The following is a 25226-nucleotide window of genomic DNA, read 5'->3' as shown; positions in this document are numbered from 1 at the left end:
ATTACCATGGCTGATGCTAATCAATGATTCTGTGTGGGCCATTATGCCACCGCTATCAGCTAAGGTAATAAGAAAGTCTTTGTTAGTGTCATTCCAGTTTTACAGCTTTCTATCTGCAGTGCTGTATTTTCAGGTTCTCTTACCTCTCTAGTCTTTTTCACACAGTCCCTGCAGGGATTTTTCTTTCTGCTATGCAGTCCAGGCCACTTCAGACTTTTCTTGCTTTCTTCCGTGAATATCACAGACTGGCACTCTCCACAGCCTTAGCTCCAATTAATTCTTTGTTTGATTTCCAGCCAACAGCCAGCAACTCTTTGGGTTTTACTCCTGGTTGCTTAAATAAATAAAGCAAATGTTAATTTGTTCTCAATGATTAAGTGCAGAGATCGTGTAACTGAAAATACTAATGATTTTCTAAGTGTCCACACTAGCACAGTAATGGTGTTGGATTTAGTTCATGTTTGGTGTAGTGGAGGGAGACGGATGCTCTTACTTTAACATTTTTTATTTGATTTGATTCTTCCAATAGCCTGGTAAAGTAGACAGTACAGGAATTATTGTTTATGTTTCACAGATGAGGAAACCAAGAAACATTAAATAACTTGAACCCTGCACAGGTCAGGAAAAGGTAACCACAGCTAGAACTCAGTAAACCTGACTCCCTGTTCCATGAAACTGTTGTAGGTGGTTCCATGTCCCATCGTGTTCTCCTGTGGAATAATAACACTTCATGTGATGTATTAATATTTGCTTAAACATTTTCTGTGTTTTCCAGAATGGCTTCCATGGAACAGCAGTTGTGTGAAATGCACTATAGGAAAAGAGTCCTGTGGTCAAATGACTATAATATGCTGTATACTGCACCCATTTCTTGGAAAGTCAGTACCTTAGTTAGCATATGAAAGCCTCTGAGAAGTCCTGCAGCAGTATAAGACTTGGAAATTTATTTTGACCCAGTATTGTCAAAATACATTTGAGCATGAGGAGACAAGAGTGAAAGCGGAGACACCATATCCCAGCAATACAGACAAGAGACGAAAAGTGTTTGTGCAAAGGAGGATGGCAGCAGAGGTGGTAAGGAGCAGGCGGGTTCTGAATATTTCAAATTCAGAGCCAATCAGATTTGCTGATGGATAGGATATAGGGTGTAAGAAAATGAGAGAAGTCAAGGATGACACTGAGATTTTTAGGGCTGAGCTACACATGAAGAGAATTTTCACTTCCTTCAGGAAGCTCTCCCTAGAATAATAACCACACCCTTACCATCATAACCCCTTGCTACATCATTATATCTTTGTTGATGACATTTTTGACAATGGCTGAGTTTGTCATTTTTGCTTGCTATTGTATCTCCAGTGCCTAGCCCAAGGTAGGCACCCAATAAATATTTGTTGAATGCATGAATGGACAGAGACTATCCAGTGGTAGTTGCTTAAATTGTAGCTACCATATTATTAATCAATCTAATATGCAGGTAATATTAAGAGAAGGTGACTAATTGATTTAATATGCTCAGCAAACTGACACAAGAACAGAAAAGCACCACATGTTTTCACTCATAGGCGTGTGTTAAACAATGAGAACACATGGACACAGGGAGGGGGGCATCACACTCTGGGGTCTGTCAGGGAGAAATAGGGGAGGGACAGCGGGAGGTGGGGAGTTGGGGAGAGATAGCATGGGGAGAAATGCCAGATATAGGCGACGGGGAGGAAGGCAGCAAATCACACTGCATGTGGGTACCTATGCAACAATCTTGCATGTTCTTCACATATATCCCAAAACCTAAAATGCAATTAAAAAAATGCAGTGCGGGGCTGGAGAAAGGTGGAAGAGGATTAACTGCTAACAGAAAACAAAACAAAACAAAAAAGACAGTCAGAAGTTCCATTTCTAATGAGAGCCATGCCCATATGTTTCTGAGTTGGCCTTGAGCAAGTCCCTTCACCTTTGACACCCATTCTTTTCATGCTACTCAAAAATAGATAAGACAATATGGTTTTCATCAGCCCTGCACCTTGCTGCCCATGGGTCTAAGTGGAAGCAATAGCTTTATCTTCAGTAATGTCATGCAGCACTCTTCAAGACAGAACCTGTCTGATTTAATGTTCCATTCTCTAGCACAATTTAAGTCCTTTAGGTAGCCAGAAAAGGGGAATACAATTGTTGCTGAAGTCACCAAGAAGACTTCCTGGAGGTTTTCTTTCTTCCTCCTTCCAAGACCTTTAAGTAGCAGATGAATACAGTGGTGTGTGGTAGAGAAAAAAAAAATACTTTACGGTTTGTACTCCTCTGGTTTAATTGACAAGACTGCAGTAGGAACCTGAGCCTTTTCTACCCCCTAAAGGACCATTGAGCAAAAGCTGCTTCCTCTTCGATGTATCACCATCCACCTGAATCTTGCCTTGCCTGTCTGAAAGAGTCCTTCTTTTCCCCTCCAGTTAGGAATGCACACACATACATATCCCATCTGGACATTTTTTGAACCATTCTCCCTAAAAACCAACCTTGGGTTCTTGGATCTGGCCAGCTTGCACGGACAGTAGCCTCACGACAATGCATATACAGGCCCACAAGGTTTCATTAGCTCTGTTTCAATGAGGGTAAGGCTCTTTTGGGTAAGGCTACCCGGAAAGTGATTTTTAGTTTCAGTTCATTTATTTTTGTTTTCCACCTGGCTGCCCAGGGCAAACAACTAACCAGAGAGGTTTTCCCTCTGGGGACCATCCTCTCTATCATTGGTTGCCTTGGTACAAACGTTGTACGTGTCTCCTAATGCTGAGGCCCTGCTAGACTATTTCTTTCCCCAGAAGAGGTCACTACCTGATTAAGAAAAACCGTAGCTTATGTCCAGCCCCCAGCCCGTCACTGCCACTCAACGCACAATTCTCTATGGCTAATATCCAAACCCAAAAGTCACCCACTCTTTCCTAATGTTGTTACCATTCATTTTATTATCATTGCTCTGTGAAAAATATTCAGGGTGCCATCTGCTTATTACTTCCAGTCTACCATGACAATTTTTAAAAATTTCCCCCTCAAAATGACCCTCTGCTGCTACTTAGCCTAGTTTATAGGTGAGAAGACTGAAGGACAAAGAGATGAACCGGCTTACACAAAGACTATTGACAGCAAAGGTTACATGAGAGTCTTTATCTCCTGATAACTTGTTCAGGTGTTGAAAGAGAAGGTGCCAGAATTTCATTGGCTGAGCCATTCTTCTAAAAAAGGAGGGGAAAAACTGGAACATGTGAACAATTCAAGGTGAGAAATGTCATCCTGTGAAAATAGACAGGAGGTGGCTCGAAAGCCAATGGTTTAGCTAGAGGGCACCTCAACAGTCTTTCTGGCTCTAGGGTTCCTTAAAAACAATGGAAACTAGGACACACACACAAAAAAATGACAGCAGAAGACCTCACCAACCCTTGCAGCCAGTCACAGGGACAAGATCAAAGGGAGGCCAATGCATCATGGATCCTTTTTCATTGAATGAAGTGCCTGCGACATGTAGTATGTCACTCTGAGTTCTTGGTTTCAAGTTACATATGCAAAAAAAAATTGGGAAAGAGGGGTTGGTGACTTACTGGAAGTTTATCAGATATTCACAGCAACAGAAGACTTAGAAAACAAGAACCCTATATAGCAGTCTGGATGATAAAAGAAGAGGAAGCTCAACAATAATCTTGTAGGAAGAAGGAAGAAAATTGCTGAATACCATTCTGCAGCTGCCTGTGCTGTGAATAAATTTTACGTGCGTATTTAGCTTTGGGACATAGGTTCAGGCTTCAAAATCCCAGAAGCAAGTCACACAGTCAGGATTCAAAACCCAGAGGCGAGGTGGCTGAGGAATATAATGGGCCAAACTCTGGGTATTTGCTAAACTCTATCAACCTAGAGATGAAGAGAGGGAGGATTTAAAGTCTCTGACATCTGTGATAAGTAGAGGCCACTATTCTCTAACAATACCACAAAAAAGAGGCTCTGTACCAACCAGGAAGGAGTCTGCATGCTGGACAGCTCCCAAAATTAAAGTCTACAAGAGCCCACTACGCAGCAGGCTGGTATGCATCCCTGTAAGTTTAGTGGTTCTTCCAGAGCCCTAGAAGATACAGAACACTATAGCATCCATGGTTCATATAAATAATAGCTATGATTTAGTGATTCCCCTACTGTGTAGTGAGCAAAATAGGTACTATATTCATATAGTATCATATTTTATTTTCACCACAGCCCTATAATGGGTTTTGTTGATTCTGCTTTATAGAAGAGAAACTTGAAGAAATATCAGCAAGGCAAGATATTTCTAGAGTCAAACAATTTGCAAGGAGGATTAGAACTCAGATCTAGTTTTCTGTGCAAAGCTGCAGCTCTTTCCACTACCTGTTACTGTGCTCCCCAGACTAGAGAAGGCAATCCCGTATTTCTGCAGCAAGCACAGAAGAAGGATGATGGCTCCACAGGAGCCAAGTTGGAAAGATCATTTTTGAGAAGGGTTTGAACCAAGTTGGTGTCTGAAGTCATCCAAAAAAATAAATAAATAAGAGGAAAGCAATATACTACTGGAATAACCCCAACAATACATCACTTTCCATCTTTATGTATTATTATATGGCTTCAACAATAAATAGGCAAGTATTTGTTGAGTAAGACTGTATTAGATTCTATGGAGGGTAAGAGAACATATAAGTCAATATCTTTCTCTCTTCTCATTTAACTACCTTGAAATCATGTTGTTTTTCCTATATGCTTAAAAGATAACTAGCAGTTTGAATTATATAATTTCAGATATTAAGCAACAAGGGTCCTTTGGAGGGAAAGTCAGGAGAGTTTCACAAAAGCAGCAACACCGGGAACCCCCACTGAATATTAGGTTTGAACAAGTGAAATCATGATGGGGGGCACACCTGGAAGAGGACTGCTAAAGTGAAGGCACAGACACAAGAGAAGACTGGCCGACCTGGAGCTTAGAGTTCATAATACCATGTCGTAAGAGAAAGAATTAAAAAGCAGGTTGAGCTGGGTATGTGGCATGCACCTACAGTTCCTGCTAACCAGGAGACTGAGGCAGGAAGATCCCTTGAGCCTAAGAGTTAAAATCTATCCTGGGTAACATTGCAAGAACTTGTTTCTTAAAGAAAAGGAGAAAAAGGGGAGAAAAAGTTTAAGGGTATAAAAGCAGGTTGAAACAAGTAAATGCAGAGATTTTTGAATCATAGGCAAAGGGCCTTGACATTTATATGACAGGTGATAGGAATCTGAAGAAAATATTTGAACTTGTTCATATGTCTAGTACCTACTGCAATGTTTGGGCTCTACCAGGTATGTTTGCTAAGTGAGCAAATGAGTGAATGAATGCTATGTATAGAATGTGCTGGCATGGAAAGGGTTAAGAGTGTATTGCAGTGGCAGTCTGGATGGTATAGGATGGTGTTGGTTGATGTAGAAAAGGTATGAAAAGTTTGGAAGCAATGAAAAAGGTACTGTGAAAGGAAAAAAAAAGATTATACTTCACCATTATTTCCTGAGTGGTAATTTACATGAAAACAGGGGAAATTTTTCTAATAACCTCTAAATTCGAGAACTCATAACTCTACCAGTAGAGCTCAAGATGCTTATACATCTTTCTGGCAGTCAAAGATCTAGTCAGGGGAAGAAAATGAGAAGCATATTTTTAAAAGCAGAAAGTAAAAATATTAAAATGTGTGTTAAACTTTGGCAATAATATTTCACTGTTTCTCTAACTAGATAATTGAAGCTGAATTTACTAATGGTCAATGGAGAAACACAGGTCTTATTATTCCTAGTTTGCAGACGGGAATACTGAGGGTCAAAGAAGCCAGACATTTCACAATGACTTGATTCCAAGTAAATTTATTCTAAGACCATTTTTATTTTGTTTTGTTTTTGTTTTTTGATTATTACCACATGTCACAAGACTTGAGGAAGAAAAGAGAAAGAAAGATGAGAAAGATTCAATCCTAGGAAGCCTCCAAGGTAGATATCTCCACAAATACATGATGGGACTGTATTACAGTGAGGACCCATAGTTGAGTGTATGTAAAACTTTTCTCTCTACACAGGTATAGCACCCTCCTGCTTACCTGGGAGAATTTGCAGTGAATGATAATCCATTTTCTCTCAAGAGAGTCAGTAAATTGATTTTGTTTGTTTGTTTGTTGCTTTTGAAATGCACAGACTGCATGTATGTAGTTGGTACGTTTTTACAAGGCCCTGTTGGGTCAATAAAGGCCCACCTTTTCCATTTCTCCTCCCTGCATCATACAATCATCACATTCCAGCAGATGCTAGGGAACTCTCACCCAAGCCAATAAGCCCTAGAGTTACCTAAAGCTACAATCATTCCCATCGAACAAGATCTTGCAGTTTGGAACAAGTCCCATAGCTTCAGCAATCTGGTTTCTTAGCCAGGGCCAAGAACACTAATTTCCCCTCTCTGGAAGGTTTAGAAACCTGGGACAAGGTGTTCTTTGTGCTTTCTGCATCCTTATTCATGACACAGGATCTGCTGAAGAGATGACTGAAGCTTCATAAAATCTCTATGGGACACAGTGGAGCAGAAAGGCTTTGAGCCACCGTCGCCTTCATAGAGTCCAGCTGCTGCCATCAGCTCTGCAATAAAAGCTGAACAGAATGGCTGGCCACATCCCACAAGTAATGCTTCTTCATCATGATTCATTCAGGACCACTGAGTTCCACTGACAAGCTGGGGTAGTCCAGAGGCCGTCTCAGCCAAAACTACCTACTTCTTGGAAATTATCACCTAAGAAATGTGCTTGAGCTTTAAGCCCCAACAGCTGGTTGCATCTCTACAGGGCACTACTGAAGTTCATATCTCTTCACCTGCAGCACTGACTGCCTTTTCTCCAGTCCTCTGCTAACCCACCATTCAACCTTGCTCCTCTAAAAAAAAAAAAAGAAAAGAAAGAAGAAAAAAAGCCTTCTTCTGAAACAAAAACCCAGGGTTAATAGGATGCATACAAACTATGATAGCCAGGCATGCTGGCTCACACCTGTAATCCCAGCACTTTGGGAAGCCAAGGCTGGTGGGTCACTTGAGGTCAGGAGCTCAAGACCAGCCTGGCCAACATGGTGAAACCCCATTTCTACTAAAAATACAAAAATTATCTGGGTGTGGTGGTGGGCACCTGTAATCCCAGTTAATTGGGAGGCTGAAGCAGGAGAATCGCTTGAACCCACAAGGTGGAGGCTGTAGTGAGCCGAGATTATGCCACTGCACTCCAGCCTAGTAAACAAGAGGGAAACCCTGTTTCAAAAAAAAAAAAAAAAAGCAACCATTATAGACTAGTGCAGCCAGACAGAATGGAGCAGCGTAATGGTGATCATTGATGAATCATGGTTATGCAGGATTTTGCTCTCATTCCTATAAGCGACTCAAGTTCTCAAAGATGTCATCCTTCTCTTTAGCCAAGTTCATCATACAAAACTTTTTCTTTTTTATGTGTATTCTCCAGAAGTGAAAATAAAAGGGAGGGGGTGGGTAAGATTGAAATTATTGCCATAGATTATTGGAAAAGGAACTTGGTAAAGCCTTTGTGAAGAATAATTAGGCAGTATTCATCAAAACCTTAAAAAGTACAGGCCCTTTAAACAGAAACACCACTACTAGCTATTTATTCTATGCTGACAGGAACAGAGCTAGGGGTTGAGGTTATAGAGTTAAGGTGCTCTGAGCTTTATGGTAAAAATACTAAGAGACTGTGGATTATGGACATGGCAGCCCTGTGAACGACGGCCCATAGATGCAGAAAGTAGAATGCTCCAGACTCTGTCCATGAGAGGAGGGCCATGCCTAGCAAAGCCCAGTGAGAACCCACAACTTTGTTACAGTGATAACTGCAGGATTCTCAGTGTGCTTTCAGTCATCCCCAAGTGCTTCATCCCACTGCTCCAGAAATGAAAAGTTCTTGGCCTTGCTCTTGGAACTAATTAAGACCTTTAAGACAAGAATCCTTAAGGGGATTCCCTGAGACCAAGAATAGGCATTTCCTATAATCATGATCAGCTATTTCTCACTCTCTATCAGACCAGTGAAAATGACCAAAGCAGATAAAGAGAATGAAATAAGCTAGAACTCAAGACCGTGGAGTTGTATTGAGGCAGAAGCTGCCCTAAGACCCAATACAATGGAGTTCTCCCTCTCACTTTGTGTTTCGCCTCTTCTGAAAGCTCTCCTAGCTAAAGATGTATACAAAAGCATACACACAGGTCCTACTCACATACACTCAGACACATACATGCATGCATGTGCACACATTCTCCCAAAACATATATTATTGTAAAATATCAGAAGGAAATGACCTGTGAATTACTATAGCAGCACTTTTCCTTCCAAGCCAAAATTGTATTTGAGTCAGTGTCTGTGGCCCAAATGCTGTGTCACTGAGTGAGAATTTCATACGGCTGTGTGGGAAACTGGTCCGTAACCATGCTTGTTAAGAGCATTTAGTGTTCTAGCTGCAGCCATTCTGACATCTGTCTTAGAAATACATCAGGAGCTAATGGTAGAAAAAGAAGCAGTGTCATTCAGCTTAATTGGGCAATGGTTAGGACATCCTCCAATAAAGAAAGTAAGCAGGAAAACTGTGCCTGACCTCTCTGGGGCTGTTTATGAGTCCTGGGTTCAGGGATACACAGGATAAATATATCTGAAGTTGCCTAACCTCCTGGTCTGATTTAATTAGTAAACACTTTCAAAGGGATCAAGCTGACTTCTGAGACAAAGTCTACCACATACCGCAAAGGTGGGCAAATCAATATTTAAAGGGCACATCCGTGTAGGTGGAGGGTGGAGGGAAATAGATTAGAAACAGAGATGGGTTTACTTTGGGAGCTCTGTTGTGTAACTGCCCTTGACCTTGCCCCTTCCAGTGGCTAAACTTGTCCCTTCTCCAGGGCTTTTGTGGGACCTCTTCACTAGACACAGCCACCCAGCCTCAGAAAGAAATATACCAAAATACGGATTCACTTAACCTTATTATAGTCATGTCAGAGTTCTGCTCACAGAATATTACAATGGTCTTGAACGTCAGGGCTGAACAAGATCTACTTAAGGGTCTAGAACTAAACACTGCTATTCATCAAACTTGTATTAACATACAAATCGCTACTAAAGTTTTTTTTTTTTAAATCTAGCAATGATATAACCTAAAGGACTGACTCTTCAATGGTGGTGTTTCAGAAAACACCAGCCGTTGTCAACTGCACTTCTGCAAAAGACCAGCCCTGTCTGTGGCATTTCCAGACTCTTTATGCTTTTCCAGTGGCTTTTAGCCAATTATCACATAGTTCCCCACCACACTGTGCTGGAACAGCAACTAACAAGACTTCCCAGGTCACACAAAGACTTTGAAAGAATCAAAGTGCAAGCCGCACAAATGAACTATAATCAGTTCCACCTCCACTGTTAACACTCTGGAGAACGTGGCATAGAGAGATTTTCATAACTGGGTTTAAAACTAGGAGTCACACTTGGAATTGGAGTTCAATTCTCTGATGTGGTTCAGATGGGAGACTAATATGAACTTCTTAATATACTTTATTTCACATATCAGGAGGGAGATGAGGCAGGGAAGTAAAGAATACCATTCTTGGAGCACCTGCTGAATTCCAGGTATGATATTCTAGGGATGATATGCTGCTGTCCATTCACTGCCTCACTTAATCCTCATGGCAAACTAGGTATTATTATTCCTATTTCACAGAGAAAGCTGAGGCTTAAGTACTTCAGATGGGCTACACACAATTCAGTCTGTTTTGTTTTTGCTGTTTGATTTGTTGGTCGGTTTTTTGTTTTATTTTGTTTAAGTTTTTGTTCGTTTTGCTTTGTCATTTACACATTAATCATTCATTCAGCAAAAATTATAAAATACTCGAAGACAATAACTTTGTCTGAATTTATCCCTCTCTATTCCCAACATTCATCTGAGTGCTAGACTCATATTCATTCATTTATTCATTCAAAACATATTTACTATACAACAGGAATACAGCAGTGAACAAAATCAAAAAGGTGCTTGTTATTATGAAGCTTACATTTTAGCGAACAAAGACAATCAATTAATAAATAAGCAAGTTGAAAAGATGTAAGGAAGAAAAGAAGGAAGGGAGGGAGAGAGAAAGAGAAAGGAAAGAAGGAAAAAGGGAAATTATGAAAAAGTGAGGCATATCAAGCAGAAAACTGAGATTGGAAGATGTGATGGAGATGATACCTCGAATTGAGTATTCAGAACAGGATTCTCAAAAAAAGGAGAACTTCAAACTTAAACTTGAATGAAAAGAAAGAGGAAGCCACAGAAAATCAAGGGGAAGATATTGTAGCCAAAGAAACTGCAAAACCCTGACATGGAAAGGAAATTTAAGGGCAAAAAAAAAAAAAAAAAAAAAAAGCAGAAAAAAAATGAAGGTGACTAGCAAAGGTCAGTGATTCAGAGAGAGAGAGTCACAGAAGATGATGTCAAAGAGATGGTTAGGAGCCAGGTGACATAGGACTTTGTAAGCCACAGTAAGAATCATTCATTAAATATGTGTTGAATGAATAAATGCACAGGCCTTGGAGAACTGTGAGAATGTAAGGGCCAGTAGCCTTTTAGGAATTTATACTTGCATCAAAAAGACAAATCCATATTCACTAATTCAAGAACTGTTTCCTGAGGCCCTATGGCATGCTGGGCATTGCGGTTGATACAGGGGCACGAGAGTGAATAAGCCATCAGTTCACAGGTTTCAGGGAAGAGACAAGACCATGGTCAGAGTAACAGGTTCTTTCATTTGAGAAAACACTATATGAGTACATGGAAAACATCTAACTCAGCCTCAAAAAAAGTCAAGGAAAGACAGCATATAAGTTACAGCCAAGATAAAAAATTCAGAGATGCATTGGTCCCTATAGGCTAGAAAGGTCAGAGAAAGTTGGCATAGAGAAAGTTAGACTTGAGCTGGTAAGAGGGAGGAATTCCAGGTTGAGTAACAAATACACACAGGTGTGAATCAAAGGTCAGCACCTTGATGAGGCATGCAAAGCTCTCCAGTCTCTGCTTCCAAGCCACAGCTTCCCTGCACACACACATCAACTCCCATGCTCATCCTCCCTCTCTGCTGAAATGCAGCCGAAATGGCCTGCTACTCATCCCCCAAATTACTTAACATCTTGGTCACTGGGAAATGAAGGTCTGATTCTCACTCCAGCTACAAAGACTATGTACATCTTACTGATGGTTGAAAATCCCCAGGGATACAAAATTCCTAATTTTACCAGTTTTTCTTTCTGGACAAAGCGATTCCTCCCTAAATGCAATAGAAGTCTGCTTCCTTGGTGCAGCTATTCCTTGATCCTAATTATGTTTTTCCCCTGATCCTATCTTAGAAGTATGTTGGCCAACTATTTCTGGGTAAGAATCACTATCATGACCTCAGAGGCATGTACAATAAGCATTAATTCCTCACTTATGAAGGTATGGGCTAGCTGGGAAGGCTCTGGAGCATGCTGCAGGGTGGTGTGAGGTAGCTCTGCTCCACATGTTTCTCACCTTGTCTGGGACCAGTGGGTCAAGTGGGGCAGGTTATCACAGCGATAGCAGAAGTATAGGAGAATGAGTGGAAACATGAGTTGTTCCTTATAGGGCCAGAATTGGCACTCTGCAACATCCACCTACATTTCATTGGCCAAAGCAAGCCACAGATCTAAATCGAAGGCAAAGGGAAAGGAAAATACATGCTGCCTGTTATACGGCTATGACAAAATGGATGCAATGGGGCAAGAATTGCAGCCAAACATTGAACCAACTACAGAAGTCACAAATTATTCAGCTCACTTTTCCTACTAATTTCAGATCTCAGAAGGTGGAGTTTATGTTCCTACAAACATCTTTGCTTTTCAAGCTAAGCTTTCTCAACTGCTTACCCAGCAGGTTTTCAGAGTCTTTCTCCTCCCCACTGCCCTGATCTGAGCACATTTAGCTCATAAACATTCGTAGCCAATGTTTGTGAATATTTCTAGTAATCAAATGTGGTCATGGTATTGTCTTCCAGAGTGGCTTTGCCAGTGAGAGCCAATAGGTACATCTGTTAGGATTTGATGCCTAACAAAACATTCTAAAAGTTAGCTCACACTTCTAGAGTTCAGGTAATTCTTCTGGTCTGGATTGGGCTTGGTGATTTCAGCTGCGACCATTCATGCGTCTGCATCAGCTGCAGATCAGCTAGACATTGGCCGGTCTAAGGTGACCTGGGCTAGTACAGGTGGGATTTCTCTCAACACTATTTGTCTTCCTCTAGAAGGCTAACCAGGACTTATTCACATGGCTGTATCGGGGTTCCACAAGTTCGAGAATGGAGACTACATGTTTGAAAAATGGGCTCAAGGGACACAACCTCACTTCTACCATATTCTAATGGTCAAAGCAAGTCATGGGGCCAAACCAGAATGAAAAATAGCTGGAACCTCAGAAAGGAGAAGCTGGAACATACAGTGATTTCTGCAATTCCACAACAGGAGTATTCTGTACTGTATGTTCACGAATGCATTGAATATAACCAAGCTTGCCTTAGGTTTTGGCCCATCACACACTGTTAACTCACAGAGAAGTCAATAAACAACCGTAGACTTTTAATCATGAACTGTTGCCAACTAAATTCATATTACACTGGTATTTATGCAGCTGATCAGAACGAAATTATAGCCTTTCATATTCAATTTCATCTCCATTGCTTCAGCCAGCTTTGATCCCTTTATATCACTTCTTATAGCAATCTTTCCATTGCTCTTTAAATACATTGCCAAATTCTGAATAATCTCTTCATGTATTTTCTTATTATAGTTGATGTAAGAAATAAACTGATATCAGATTGGTTCTATCAACAGTTTAAGGGCAGGGATAACCACATTTTCTCGTCTTCTTGCATATTCTGTGGTAGCCATTGCTGTTCTGAACACATATCTGGTCCTTGGTTACCACATGAAATTATATAAGAATGAATCAATACCCAAAACAACACAATTCCAATGGGGTAAGTCAGTGGTTCATTTTTATTTTCAGTAAAGTTCTTCTTTTTAAGATAAAATATTTTATGAAAATCCAACATGAAAGGCAGATAAACATGAGAAGACATTTCTGAAATTCTTTCTACTTAACTTTTTCCATCCTAATCTCCCCTAAGATATCTGAGGCCTCCTCAGATGCCATGGAATAGAATTTGAAAAACACTGGATGAAACCAACATTTTTCAAACTTTCACAAACATAACCCTCAGTAAGAAATGCATTTCACATAGTGACCCAGAACACGCAAACATACAGACAACTGAAGCTAATGCTCTCGAAACAACTTCACCCTAAGCACAACACAATCTCATGTTTTCTATTCTACTCACCTCATTGTTTGAATGTCAGCCATGAACTACTAAATTGATTTTACAACCTACTAAACAAGCAATGCCCCATAGTTGGAAACCATTAGACTAGATGATCTCTTAAAGAAGTCTTTCAAGTTTTAAACTATTGGCCTATGGTTCTACAGCTTCTGTATCCTCAGTTTCTATTGTCTATTCTCAGGGCAGAGAAGAAGGTGATGGACACCTCCAAAAAGAGCAGAAGTTATGTTCTAGATAAGCCACAATAATGCTTCCCAAGTGCATGAAGACCACATAACCTCATGGGCATGAACAGAATCAGTGGATCACTCTTACAAGGAAAACTCACTCTAGAGTCAGACTACCTAAGTTTAAATCCCACTTACTCAGGCTTATTGCTTAATCTGCATGTCAGTAATTACCGTCTCTGAAATTTATGCCTAATTGGTACCTATCCTGCAGAATCATTAATAGGATTAAATAAGATAGTGTATAATGAATGTAGCTCAGTGCAGGAAAACATGAAGTGCTCCAAGTTCTCTAGTATTAATAGGAAGTAAATGGTTATTTTTTTTCCAAAAGAGTAAGCTCAATTATCAAGACCAAATATGTATAAATTACCCTCCCTCCACATACACACACTTTAATAAGCAGGGACATGTAGGTTCATTATTTATCTGCCACTGACCAGGTGTATGGTCTGAGCTTCAAGATCCTCAGCTGTGACAGGGAAATAGCAAAACCCATCTGATAGAGTTGCTAGCAGGATAGTTGGAATAATGATAAAACAATGAATATAAGACACTTGATCCAGGACTCGATGTATAGTAAGTGCTCAAGAAAAAGAGGAGTGGTAGAAAGAGAGAAACACCCTCACAAAATCTGGCCCAAAAATCATAATAATAATCCAAGTGCTTTGAAAAGCAACTGTTGATTTTTTTTTTTTGTATTTAGGTTCTGGGGTACATGTGCAGATCCTGCAGGATTGTTGCATAGGTACATATATGGCAATGTGGTTTGTTGCATCCCTCCCCCCATCACCTATATCTGGCATTTCTCCCCATGTTATCGCTTCCCAACCTCCCCATCCCCCTGCTGTGCCTCCCCTGCCCCCTCCAACAGACCCCAGTGTGTAATGCTTCCCTCCCTGTGTCCATGTGTTCTCATTGTTCAACACCCACCTATGAGTGAGAACATGCGGTGTTTGATTTTCTGTTCTTGTGTCAGTTTGCTTAGAATGATGGTTTCTAGATTCATTCATGTCCCTACAAAGGACACCAACTCATCCTTTTTTATGGCTGCATAGTATTCCATGGTGTATATGTGCCACATTTTCCTTGTCCAGTCTATCATTGATGGCATTTGGGTTGGTTCCAGGTCTTTGCTATTGTAAACAGTGCTGCAATGAACATATGTGTGCATGTGTCTTTATAATAGAATGGTTTATAATCCTTTGGATATATACCCAGTGATGGGATTGCTGGGTTGAATGGAATTTCTATTTCTAGGTCCTTGAGGAAGCGCCACACTGTCTTCCACAATGGTTGAACTAATTTACACTCCCACCACACTGCCATTTTTAAATAATTTAAAAAATAACCACAGCCAGATCATGTTGGTTATTTTAACTGTGATGTATTGCCCTAAAATGAAAGCCCTACTAAGAAGTTCCAGCAACACAAACTTGTGAAATTCATCACTCTTTTGTGAGTGTGTGTGTGTGTGTGTGTGTGAGTGAGAGAGAGAGAGAGAGAGAGAGAGAGAGATCTGTTTGGCTCAGCAAACACAATTGTCTTCAGTGTGCCACACAATGTGTTGAGGCAAGTTCCTGTCATCAAGGAACCTATAGTTTATCAATATCTCATCTCCCTCTCTGTCTCTCTGAAGTTTTCTCCCCTTTTTATTTAGCACTTACTAGGTTATAGGTACTGTACCAGGTTTTTTACATCATTTCACCTAATTCTCACAGCAACCTGATCAGATGGGCTTTGTTATTTGTATGTCATAGTAAAGAATCCTGAGGCCACATAACTCTTCAAAGGCAAAGCAAGGATGTGGACTCGGGTTTCTCTGACTATTAATCCTAAACCCTCTATGACTTCCTGTGGCAGCACAAAGGTGTAATAGCTTTCCTCACCCTTGCTACTCCTAAGGATGACATTCCTATAACAAAAGACAGGTTGCCAAGAGAAAAGCAGGACAATTTTCTTAAATGAAAGTTTGATGTGACATTCGAACCTTCAGAAATGAAGACCCAATGACCTAGAGAAAACTATCCATTTTTATGCTTAGACTGAATGAAGAATGGACTGCCGTGCAGAAATGTGATTGGGCCAGAGGGTATGATCTAATGGGGGAAATTCATCATGACCTGCCTGCTTCTATTCTTGTCCTCTCTGTGTGGTATTTCTCCCTCCCAGGTATGGGGCAGGATTCCTCCAAAATGAGAGTCTGATGACCTGCTATCCAATAAGGTAGGCCAGAGAATTTCTTTTTTGGCCAGCTCCTCCACAGTAAGGTAGGTGAAAATTAGAGTAGTATTTCCAGTTTCTATGGCTGGGTCTGGGCCAAAAGGGAGTGGGAGCGGGAGAAGTTCAGAAGGATCTCACTTCTGTGAGCTCCCTACGTCCTTCAGCTCAAAGTATTCAGCAGGCCATGCTGCCATACTTTGGGATATCATGTTCTGAACCCCAACACTCCCAATTCTACTCCTGTAAATTGATAAACACAGAAAGTTCACCAGATATAAAATTCTAGGTGCCTGTCTGTGTAGATTGTAACAGCATAGGGTAGGAGCTGAGAACATGGGTTTCAAACTTGGCTAGATCTAGGTTTGAATTCTTGTGGTACCACTTAGCTCTGTGGAGAGAGAGAGAGAGAAAGAAAGAGAGAGAATTGGATTGAAAAAAGTTCACATAAATACACACACCCATACACACACATATAGGCATACAACACACACACACATATACACACACACATACATGCACACACCACCACCCCCATAGACTCATTGGTTAAGGTACATTAAGAGAAGACTGAGAAGATCTGATTCAACCTCCTTTCTTTGCAGTGGAGAAAATCAGCCCTGGGTGGGGACAAGGGCACAATGGATTTCTTGCCTGTGCTTCCACGGGGAGGGAGAGACTGTCACCATTGGTACCCCAAGCTCCAGCCCCTCAGTGTTGTGATTTTCCCAGCACTGCATCCCAAGAGCCCACATTTTCTATAAATGTGTCCTGGTTTTCAAGTGGTTACTCCTGAGGTCAAAGGAAATGGCCATCTGGGATCAGGCAGATTCTTACAGAGGAAGAAAGTTCCTCTCATTCTGAGATTTTCCTCTATCTGCCTCATGGAGGTCAAGAAAAAGGCAGGGGAAAGCTCCCATGACTTGACTCCTGAGTCTCCACATCCAAGAATGTCGTGGAAGTTTAAATAAATCAGGCTGTAGGCAACAATTCAGACAGGCTCTCCCACATGTTCTATGATTTTTTTTTTCCTGGTGGACACCATCAGCTGTCTTGTTGCTAAGAGACGAGAGTGGGTGGGAAAGGCCAACAGCAGTGTTTTTCAAACTTATCTGCAAAACCGGTTTTGCCCTTGCTCCCTTCAGGAGTTCTGCTTCCTTAAGAACAGGATATTACAACTGGGCAGATGGAGAGAGTGAGACTACATTTTTCGAGAAATGGACTGAGCTTTTCCTGAACATTCGGTGTCATCCAGCGGAGTCCTGGGAGCTGCCAATTACAGGTCTGATGCAATGTTTGGGAAAGAGCCGCAGAGTACACATGACTCAACAAAATATTACGATTTGCATTCCTATCTCTTGGGAAGTTGCACTTATCAGCATCAACAAGTGCCATGTGGTCAGCGAGAGTGCTGGGCTGAGTTTGTCATTGGAGAATTAAAAAGGAATTTTTAAAAAGCAAGAAGGGGTTGTGGGGAGGTGAGTGTTTGAATCACTCCGGGACTTTCCTTTCGGGTTGCATTCCAATCAGACAGACCTAAACCTGGCAGAGTCATAGCATTGCTCAATGTCAGAAACATTCGCCCGGAATGCGGGGATGTGTGAACTTGGGCACCCCGTGAAGCTTCTCTGTGTGGCCCAGCATGCTGAATCCACCATAAACACACCATCAGGAGAGCAGGGCAGAGCCCAGAGCCAGGGTTAGTGGGGAAGTGGCACATTTCATTTAAAGGTAGAAACAAAAGATAGGGCTCTCGGCAGCATTCCACCTCCAAGGCCTTTGCACAGGCTCACAGTGCACACTGATGAGCCAAGCAGAGATGGAAAATGAGCCGGTGCATTTTTTTTGCCCTTAGAAGAAAGCAAGAATGTGAATTAACTTCCTCCTTTTCTGGGTTTCTACTTGGCAGTCTGAGACATTAAAAAAAAAAAATCCCTATTTCTAAAGAAGTCTAAAACTCTAAAAGTGGATATATATGGACATCAAATTCCCCATCCTGCCCCTGTCCAGGGACCTTTTCCACCCCAGCTAAGATAGTCAGGGTAGTAAATCCTTGTCACACGAGTATAAATGAGAACATAACTCAGCATACCCAAAAGCCCATTTAGACCTTGCAGCTTGTTCCCGAGCTCAGTGTCCCAGCCAGCAGAGAAATGATCATTGGCAGAGCATTCTGGGTAACCATATGCAAATCCCATCACCCCCTAGCCCCCAATACAGAAGAAAGGAAGGCATCACAGCCAATCTGCCATCAACAGCAGAAAATAATAGCACAGGGTGCAATGTTCATGAAGGTCAGGGTACACAGATTCTAAAAAGTAAAAACAGCCCAGCTAAATCAAATGCATAGTATAAACAGTCAGAGAGTAACAATGTGATGGCTTTGTTACATTTAATTGTCACAACCACCAATGGGAGATATACAATAGCTTTTCCCATTCACGACTCTGATGATGAACCAGTCAAAATAGTGTTGGCAGTTCCTATCACACAGAAGGTGAAAACTTACTGCTAAAACAGTGATGATTACTCATGTCAGCTGTCAGAGATGGTGCAGTCTTTCACACAGGACAGCAATTCACTGAAATAATCCAAAACCACTGTTGCCCTTAACGCCTAATTGCCTATCTGCGTTTGTGGTTTTGTCTACCAAAAAGACACATAAAGTAGCAAGTGAAAGGGCTTTCCAACGAAGATTCTAGCGTGAGGATGAGGGTGTCTTTTTGGAAAACTGACAGGGGCACAAAAAATCAGATAGCCAAACTGAGGGAGACCAAAGGCACTGTGTTCAAAATTGAGTGTACTTTAAACTCTAGAATCAGGGAGGAGATAGAGGGAGGTGGGGACAGAGGACAGGACCACAGTAACTGAGTTCAGAGCTTATCACAGTATGTTTTTGGTTATGAACTGACGGGGTGGCGTTAATGTTTTATTTATGGAGGCAACGCAATGTCGTGTCGTAGATACCAGCAGCCTTAGCTCTCCGTCACAATCTGATAACTCTCATTATGTAACATCAGGCAAGTCACTTCTTCCTCATGAAACAAAAGAGCCAAACCCAAGATTACACTTAAAGCCATGGTTATGATTCCGACAAAGGCATTTTATAAGTTATCTCTTAGAAGACAGACTACAATTAGAGTATATGGCAATAGATAAAACAATGAGTCACATTGAAATCTAGATCTGTAGTTTGAGAAAGCAGTAAAAGAGTGTGTCAGATTTTCCTTTGTGGCCAAGCATGGTGCCTCTCACCTGTAATCCCAGCACTTTAGGAGGCTGAGGTGAGCGGATCACCTGAGGTCAGGAGTTCAAGACCAGCCTCGCCAACATAGTGAAACCCTGTCTTTACTAAAGATACAAAAATTAGCAGGGTATGGTGGCAGGAGCCTTTAATCCCAGCTTCTTGGGAGGCTGAGGCAGGAAAATCACTTGAACCCAGGAGGTGGAGACTGCAGTGAGCTGAGATTGTGCCACTGCAGACACAGCGAGACTCTGTCTCAAAAAAAAAAAAAAAAAAGAAAGAAATGTCTCTTTGCATTGTGCAGGACATGCAGAAGAATGTTGTCTTTACAGTGGATGTCCCTTAAATACGGGCGTGCTTTGACATGTGTCCAATATAATGGTAATCACTGTCAGGTTAAAATCTAACAGCATCTACTGAGCTTTTAGGAAAATTGCCACTAGAAACTTGTCAGCATTATATTGCTAGCATCAAGCACAGTGCAAAGGTGTTGAATAAATGTTTGCTGAGTAAATTGGTGGCTCAATGAAACTTCGTTTTGAGTTGAGTTAAAGGAGATATTTCTCCAGTGAATATTTGGGATGTTTTTCCCTATAGGACAGACAGCTCAAGCAGGTCAATTAGTTAGGGCCATGACTTTCAACCTCACAATCTTGCCCCTCCTCCTATATTTCCTACATTGGTTAACTCTGCTTCCGTTTATAAAATGCCCTCCCCCCACATTTGCCTAGTACATTCCTATTCCTATTTTGAAAACTTTCTCAGACGTCTTCTCCTCTGAAAGACTATCCCTGCCACAACCTTGAGGATAACTGATCACTTCCTCTTTTGTGCCCACACTGATACAAAGAACACAGTGCCTGGCAGATAGTGTTACCTCCATACATTTTATTAATGAGCAGATGAATAAATGAATGGTCTGTAAGAATGCTGACAATTGAGGTGAATCAATCAATAGCAATTAGGTGCCTACTTAGTGTAAAGCATTGTGCCTCTGCTTTTTTTTTAGAATCACATATCACAATAAATGTCTTGATGTGGAGAGGTAAAGAATCTATAAGATGAAGCTCCTTGTAGCTTTTGCTATTCCTCAATAATCCCCATAATCCCCTTGGATTGGCCCCAATTACTAATATTCTCCAAAACTGAGGAACCAAAGGAAGCATGAACGCTAATATTATCCCTTCAATGTTACTCGTTGCAAAGCGCTGTATTCAACACCATCTCTGAAGGGCTTCTCAAAAGAAGAAAAGAAAGCAGAAACAACTACCTTCCTCCTCTGAAATAGCATTTGTCATTTTCATAAGTGTCTTTGACTCATGCAATTTGCCATTCAGGCACATATTTCCTCCCGGGTCTGAACTCTTTCCCCTTGAATGGGGAAGGATAGTTCTGGCTAAAGGAGTCAAGTCCTTCAGGAGAGAGATCTGGCTTGAGGCAATGTCTTCCAAAGCAGAAGCATAAGAACTAGAACTAAAAGCTTTGGTCATATGGAAATGTTAGAATGTCAAGAGGATTCCCACCATTTTCTAAATTCAGTAGGCATCTGGATTTATTAATATCCAACCCAGGCCCAAAAGTCATGGAAAACAAGATTGTGGAGCCCATTTGACTGTTCTCTCTAGCCAGCATTTTATTTTTGTCACAAAAGTTTCAGGAACATTCAACTTATGGATCATTCATAGTGTTGGTGAGGAAGTCTGTACCTTTGGACATGCATGTTTCAAATCCCTTAATAAAATGTCTAGAAAGGTACACAGAGAACTCTTCGCCGTGGTTATCTTTGGAGAGACAAAAGAAATTAGAAGAGTTATAAAGAGGAATTTTTGCTATTTTCTCTAATGTTCCTGTATAGCTTGATTTTTTTGTACCATGAGCACATTGGAAATTTAAAAACAGTAATACATTTGTCAAAATGAAAATATAAGATGAGTTTAGGCCAGCTCCCTTATACTACTAACTCTAATTTTCCCACCTTTGTCATGGAGCCTCTTGGTGTATGAATTTAGTCTCTTGTTCTTCAACATTTACCAGGTCACTCGGGAGGGATTCAAGGGCTCACAGGGAAGAGACGAGACTAAAACTGGTCCCAGCAATGGCTGAGCCATTTCCTTGCACAATATCATTTTCATCTTCCTAAAATCCCCAGATAAGTACTAATGGCTACAGAAAGCTGAACATCCAAATCGTATGACTGATTTTCAGATTTCTTCCATCTATAAATGTGTTCTATACATGTCCTTCTATTTTACAACCTGCTTTTTGCATTTACCTGTACATCGTAACCGTCTTTTAAAGTAAATGAATTTCATTACTGTGGTCATTCTTGATGGCTGCCTAGCATTTATTTATATGGATGTGCTGAAATCTACTCAGCCAAGTCCTTATCACATGTTGAAGGTAAGAAAATGTAGTTCAGAGAATTTAGTGAGGTACTCAGGGCCACATAGCTGGTGAGTAAGAGCAGGAATTAGAATCCTGGTCTGCCAGGGGTCTGGATCCCACCCTTACAGCTGTGCTCCACATTCTGTTCCAAGGACCCCTATCCTCCAGCTTCTCCTGGAAGCCCTGGCCAATTGTTGGATCCATCCTGGCACCTCCTATTTGTTCTTCCATCAGAAGCAGCCGCTCTTTCCAGATGAGCAAAAAATGAAAATGCAAAGCTCATGCATTTTACTTCACCTGTGGCTCCCCCAGTGTGATTGGCAACTTCTCACTGCCAGATTATAGTAGAATTTAATCAGCAACTTTTTACTGCCAAATTACAAGGCTTATTCTCGGACTTCCTCATAGTCATCCACCTGTCTGCTCAATAATAAGTACACTGAAGTCCAAAAAAATAAGACAAAAGCACAACCGGAGAATAGAGGAGACATGGCCAGTATGAAAATGTCTGGGGGTTTTAGTCAAAGTAGTTCCAGAATGAGTCAGCAGGGAGATGTGGATGACAGGAAAACAGATTTCCACTTTTACAACATTAAAATAACTCATGTGCCAGGAATAGGACAAGTTCCTTAGCCTCTCTGATCCTCCTTCTCATCTAGAGAATGGGAATCATGATAAAAAGCATGCATGTAAACTGCTTCAGAGTGCCTAACCCATAGCAAGCACTCCAAAAACAAAGGTAGTTTTATCACTCTCTCAACGATTCTAAAGCAAACACTATTGTGTGCCTTACTTTACAAATTATGAAACTCAGGTGATGAAGCTAAGTGGCAGAAATAGACTAAAACCAAGTCTACCCGATTTTGAAGTCCATTTTCATAACCACCAAGTTATTACTTCCTCCCTTGATAGAAAATTTAGAACAAGAAAATCCCTCATAATCTCATGACCCTGAGATAAATACTTTTACTCTTTTACACACTTTCAGATTTCTCTTCCATACATAAATGAACACTATTATTCAAAATTGGAGATCATGCATTACATTCTGTTTTATAACCTGGTTTTTACATCTACTATTACATTGTAACCATCTTTTTAGATCAATAAATGTTCATTCCCATAGTCATTCTTGATGGCCATTAGTTCATATGGACAAGCTGTAATCTGTTCAGTCAATTCTCTGTTGCTGGACATTTATTCACAACATAATCAATACTGCAGTGAAAAGTCTTATTGTTAAGTCTTTGTCTTAGCTCGTATAGGTTAAGATGATGTAGATACATTGGAGCTTGTTCTAAACCAGCAATTGGGTGGATGATGAGAGTTTAAGACTCATTCCATGAGAAAAATTGTGGAGAAACTGGCATCCACCTCTCTGGAAAAGTGAGAGTCCATAGGCTGAAGTGGTGACCTGACAGCTGCCCGGAAAGGGACAGGAAGGTGTTGGTGATACAGTGACTAGACTTCCTCCAAAGACTCTGAGTAAGTAGGACTACAAGGCAGCAGGCTTCTGATGAAAAGGACTTTCTCACAGATTCAATTGTCAAAGGGCAGATTTATCTACCTGAGAAGTGATAAATGCTCTAGCATGCAAGAAGCTCAAGTATATGGTGATGTCCCCACTGTGCAGGATGTTCAAGAAGAGAGCAATCAGTCTTAATTCTTACGATTGCCTGAATTTTAAGCATCTAAGCTCTATCTCTAACTTCCTGACTTGCAATGAAAGTCAGGAACCTACTAAACACCAAGCACATCACAACATTATTTCGCTTCATTCATTTACAAACACTTTTATAAAGAATGTGGCACAAGAAGGTAACCTAGCTTATTTCAGTGAACGCAGCTAGTAAGTCTTGAGAACATAAACCTATATATTTTTGGCACCAAAGCCCATGCAGTTTGGTCCAGTAATTTAAAGCATGGATTTTAGAGAACAGACTCAGTTCAAAAGTAATCCTTTACTTACTGGCTGGGTGACCTTGAGCAAGTGATTCAGGCTCTCTGAACCAGTGTCTCATCAGTGACTGCAGGATAATAACATTCCCTAGTATGGCTATGAAGGCTGAAGGAGCTGACTCATGTAAAATGCTCATTATAGTGCCTAGCACAGATGAAGCACTCAATAAATGTTAGGCAACATTAGCTAGTTGGCATGTGCTGAGAGGTTTAGGAGAAGAAAATTGAGGGTTGCACATTTGGTACCATAATGTGTTCATCCTTCTCTAAAGTGAGTTCATCTGTGTGTGTCCATGAAGATTTTAAGTGCCCTAGCTTCCAGAAAAAAATCTTGAACATGGACTTACACATACCATTCATTCGTTCATGGCTGGGCACTGGGCTAGGTGCCATGACTATGAAATGAATAAGCAAGGCAATGATAGTGTCTTCCCTCATGGAGCTTCCAGCTTCCTGGAGAAGACAGATGTTAACACACAGCAATGATGAAGGATGGGAAGGCTACCATAGGTGAAAAGAGGGATGCTATTTGCAGGGCTCCTCACTTTGTCAAGGGGAGTCAAAGTGGCTTCATAAGTAGGTAATATCTAAGCTAGGCCCTACAGGAAGAAGGGGTAGAACAGAGAACAAGGTGCTGGGTGAACAGAATTACTTAAGGATCAAGCACAAAAGGGAGAGAGGTCATGGGGCAAGCCTGGAAAGCTCATCAGGAGCCCCTTTTACAACAAGTGCACTTTACTGTAAGGGAATGGGGACTTATGGGGTAGTGGCTTAAGCAAAGAAGTAATATGAAGAGACAAGTATTTAAGAATGGATAAAGAGAGCAAGCTTGGAGGCAGAAGCTTCTGGAAAATAGTGGTAACCTCAAAAGGAGAGTGGCAATGGGACCCAGAAAGTGGTCAGATTGGGGAATCCCTTAGGAGCAGTGTCGGCCAAGCGCATTCATTCTTGATGTAAACCTAGAGCACCTGCATGAACAGGGTTTTCTATCTGGGTTCTGTGTGGGGCTTAACATGGTAGCTTGTACTAGGGTTTTAAAAAGCCAAACAAAGAAAGATTTTGGTGTCAGACTTTTTCAACTCTCCTCCGGTTCTGCATGTCTAAATCAGAGAAATTTAAGAAGATTCTTTGGTAAGCAAAGCAGAATAATTTCAGCCTCTGGCTCCAAAGGTGTGCTTCTCCTGATCCCCAGCCTCCAGCCAACTCAGAGGATGGAGAGGATGGGGGAGCTGGAAAAATCAGGAAAACCAGTTCTTAATAATAATAGGTCGCCTCTGTATAATAACAGCTTCTGGCTTACAGAGTACTTTCACAGACATTATCTCATTTGATTCTCACAGTAAATGGGACTGTGGGGAGGTCAGTGGGGAGAAATAGGGCAATTAGCATTAGCCCCACCCTTTCAAACATGAACACTTGTGGCTCAGAAAGAATAAGTGATTTGCCCAAGATTATAAAACTGGTGAGTAGTGGGGCTAGGAATGCAATTTTTATGACTCTCAATTCAGTGCCTCAGCTCCCTGTGTAATAGCTATTTTGCGGGAATGAGAGTGGTTCATTATGCCTACTGAGAAAGATAGCACATATGTACCCATTAACTCCTAAGAACAGAAAAGCCAAGGCTAGAAGAGGATCTCTGAGCAGATGAGGTATAAAATAGGACAGACTTGAATGGAGTGGGCGGAGGATACTCATAAAAAGAGTGCACATACTAAGTTCATGCCCACTCTCGGGTGCACTGGATATACTAGAGGCAGAAAAACATTAGCACTTGTCCGAAC

General features: G+C 41.1%; 1 long non-coding RNA gene across 1 annotated transcript in view; it reads right to left on the bottom strand.

Moving 5' to 3' along the window:
• Positions 1 to 25226, bottom strand: part of LOC116529120 — a 370222-nt gene that overhangs the window by 13890 nt on the left and 331106 nt on the right. Inside the window, exons 11-12 of the long non-coding RNA XR_004259387.1 lie at positions 5595 to 5639; positions 144 to 334 (exon numbers count right to left, since the gene is read on the bottom strand). This is a non-coding gene — a long non-coding RNA (uncharacterized LOC116529120). The remainder of the gene's footprint in view (positions 1 to 143; positions 335 to 5594; positions 5640 to 25226) is intronic.

This window comes from Sapajus apella, unplaced genomic scaffold (assembly GCF_009761245.1).
Source record: "Sapajus apella isolate SASKATOON/1434 unplaced genomic scaffold, GSC_monkey_1.0 scaffold3, whole genome shotgun sequence".
NCBI lineage: Eukaryota > Metazoa > Chordata > Mammalia > Primates > Cebidae > Sapajus > Sapajus apella.
Note: the sequence above shows the minus strand (reverse complement) of the source record. Positions and strands in the feature narration are given on the sequence as shown.